Source organism: Elephas maximus, chromosome 3 (assembly GCF_024166365.1).
Source record: "Elephas maximus indicus isolate mEleMax1 chromosome 3, mEleMax1 primary haplotype, whole genome shotgun sequence".
Taxonomy (NCBI): domain Eukaryota; kingdom Metazoa; phylum Chordata; class Mammalia; order Proboscidea; family Elephantidae; genus Elephas; species Elephas maximus.
This window is the reverse complement of record NC_064821.1, coordinates 120,780,052-120,783,001: the sequence shown is the minus strand read 5'-3', so window position 1 is coordinate 120,783,001 and position 2,950 is coordinate 120,780,052. Positions and strand designations below refer to the sequence as shown.

The 2,950-nt window shown below is 38.2% G+C and overlaps 1 non-coding gene across 1 annotated transcript; it reads right to left on the bottom strand.

Annotated features, from left to right (window-relative positions):
- Positions 1-2,513: 2,513 nt before the first annotated feature.
- On the bottom strand, positions 2,514-2,620 carry LOC126074222 (U6 spliceosomal RNA). The gene has a single exon (XR_007517016.1). It is a non-coding gene; the product is annotated as a U6 spliceosomal RNA (small nuclear RNA).
- Positions 2,621-2,950: the final 330 nt, after the last annotated feature.

Genomic DNA, 2,950 nt, shown 5'->3' with positions numbered 1-2,950 from the left:
TATAGTCTTTGATCTTCATCAGTAAATGTTTCAAGTCCTTTTCCTTTTTTAGCAAGCAAAGTTGTGTTATCTGCATAATTCAGGTTGTTAATGAGTCTTCCATCTATCCTGAAGCCAAGTTCTTCTTTATGTTGCCCAGCTTCCCAGATTATTTGCTCAGCCCACAGATTGAATAAATATGGTGAAAAGATATAACCCTGACACACACCTTTCCTGATTTTAAATCACAAAAAATCCCCTCGTTCTGTTTGAATGACTGCCTCTTCCTCATGAGCAAGGTTAAGTGCTTCTGGAATTCCCGTTCTTCATAATGTTATCCATAATTTGTTATGATCGACACAGTCGAATACCTTGCATAGTCAATAAAACGCAGGTCGATATCTTTCTGGTACTCTCTTCTTTCAGCCAAGATCCATCTGACATCAGCAATGATATCCCTGGCTCCATGGCCTATTATGAATCTGGCTTGAATTTCTGGCAGTTCCCTGTAGATGTACCGCTGCAACTACTTTTGAATGACATTCAGCAAAATTTTACTTGCATGTGGTATTAATGATATTGTTTGACAATTTCCATAATCTGTTGAATCACCTTTCTTTGGAATGGGCAAAAAAATGGATCTCTTCTAGTCCGTTGGCCAGGTAGCTATCTCCCAAATTTCTTGGCATAGGACAAGTGAGCACCGCCAGTGCTGTATCCAATTGTTGGAACACCTCAACTGGTATTCCTTCAATTCCTGGAGCCTTGTTTTTTGCCATTGTCTTCAGTGCAGCTTGGACTTCTTCCTTCAGTACCATCGGCTCTTGATCATACGCTATCTCCTGAAAAGATAGGATATCGACCAATTCTTTTTGGTACAGTGATTCTGTGTATTCCTTCCATCTTCCTTTGAAATTTTGTGCATCGTTCAAAATTTTCCCTGTAGAATCCTTCAATATTGCAACCCGAAGCTTGAATTTTTTCTTCAGTTCATTAAGCTTGAGAAATACTGAGTGTGTTCTTCCCTTTTGGTTTTCCAACTCCAAGTCTTTACACATTTTAGTATAACACTTTACTTTGTCTTCTTAAGACATCCTTTGAAATCTGTTCAACTCTCTTACTTCATCATCTTTTGATGGACTCCATCATTTCTTTTTTTGTTTTAGCTACTGGACGTTCAAGAGCAAGCTTAAGAGTCTCTTCTGACTTCCGTTTTGGCCTTTCTTTTCTGTCTTTTTAGTGATCTCTTGCTTTCTTCATGTAAGAAATCCTTGAAACTGTCCCACAACTCATCTGGTCTTCAGTCATTAGTGTCAGTGCATCATGTCCAGAGCCGGTCTGCAAATTCAGGTGGGATATGCTCCAGGTAATATTTTGGCTATTCTGTACTTGTTCTGATTTTCTTCAGCTTCAACTTGAACTTGCATATAAGAAACTGATGGTCTATTCTGCAGTCAACCCCTGGACTTGTTCTGACAGATGATATTGAGCTTTTCCATTTCCTCTTTCCACAAATGTAGTTGATTTATTCCTGTGTATTCCATCTGGCAAAGTACACATATGTAGTCACCATTTATGTTGTTGAAAAGAGATATTTGCAATGAAGAATTCTTTAGTTTTTCAAAATTCTATCATGCAATCTCCAGCATCATTTCTATCACGAAGGACCTGTTTTCCAACTACCGATCTTTCCTCTTTGTCTCCAACTTTAGCATTCCAATCACCAGTAATTATCAATACATCTCTGTTGAATGTTTGATCAATTTCAGACTGCAGAAGTTGTTAAAAAAAAAAAAAAAAAAACAACAACTTCAGTTTCCTCATCTTTGGCATTAGTGGTTTGTGCATAAATTTGAATAGTAGCTGTATTATCTGGTGTTTCTTGGAAGCGTGTGAATATTATCCTTTCACTGACAGCGTTGTACTTCAGGATAGATTTTGAAATGTTCTTTTTGACAATAACTGAAATGCTATTTCTTTTCAATTTATCAGTCCTGGCATACTAGACCATGTGATTCTCTGATTCAAAATAGCCAATACCAGTCTCTCTTGCCCCTGAAGGGGTGAGACCAGTGGAGTATTTAGATGGTTGCTCACAGGCTTTTAAGACCCCAGAAACTACTCACCAAAGTAGAATGTAGGACATTGTTTTTATAAATTGTGTTTTGCCACTTGAGCTAGATGTTCCCCCAGACCACAGTCTCCACTGCCCTCAGTCCAGTAATTCAATCCCTCAGGGAGTGTGGATGCGTCCATGGAGCTTCCATGGCCTTGCCTTGGACAAGTTGAAGTTGTGCTGGCTTCCCCTGTATTGTGTATTGTCTTACCCTTCACCAAAGTTACTACTTATTTATTGTCTATTTAGTGTTTTTCCATCCTCACCCCTCCTCTCCCTGGTAACCATCAAAGACTGTTTCTTTTTTTTTTTTATTATTAACTTTTATTGAGCTTCAAGTGAACGTTTACAAATCAAGTCAAACTGTCACATATAAGTTTATATACACCTTACTCCATACTCTCGCTTGCTCTCCCCTAAAAATATGGAACGCTTCACGAATTTGCGTGTCATCCTTGCGCAGGGGCCATGCTAATCTTCTCTGTATCGTTCCAATTTTAGTATATGTGCTGCCGAAGCGAGCACAAAGATTGTTTCTTTTTCTGTGTAAACTTTTTCATGAGTTTTTATAGTAGTGGTCTCATATAATATTTGTCCTTTTGTGAGTAACATTTCACTCAGCAAAATGCTCTCCAGATTCATCCATGTTGTGAGATCCTTTGCAGACTCATCATTGTTCTTTATAGTTGTGTAACACTCCATTGTGTGTATGTACCAGTTTGTTTATCTATTCATCCATCAGTGGACTTCTAAGTTATTTCCATCTTTTTGCTGTTGTGAACAATGCTTCAGTGCACATGGGTGTGCATATGTCTAGTCATGTGATGGCTCTTGTTTTTCTAGGATATATTCCTA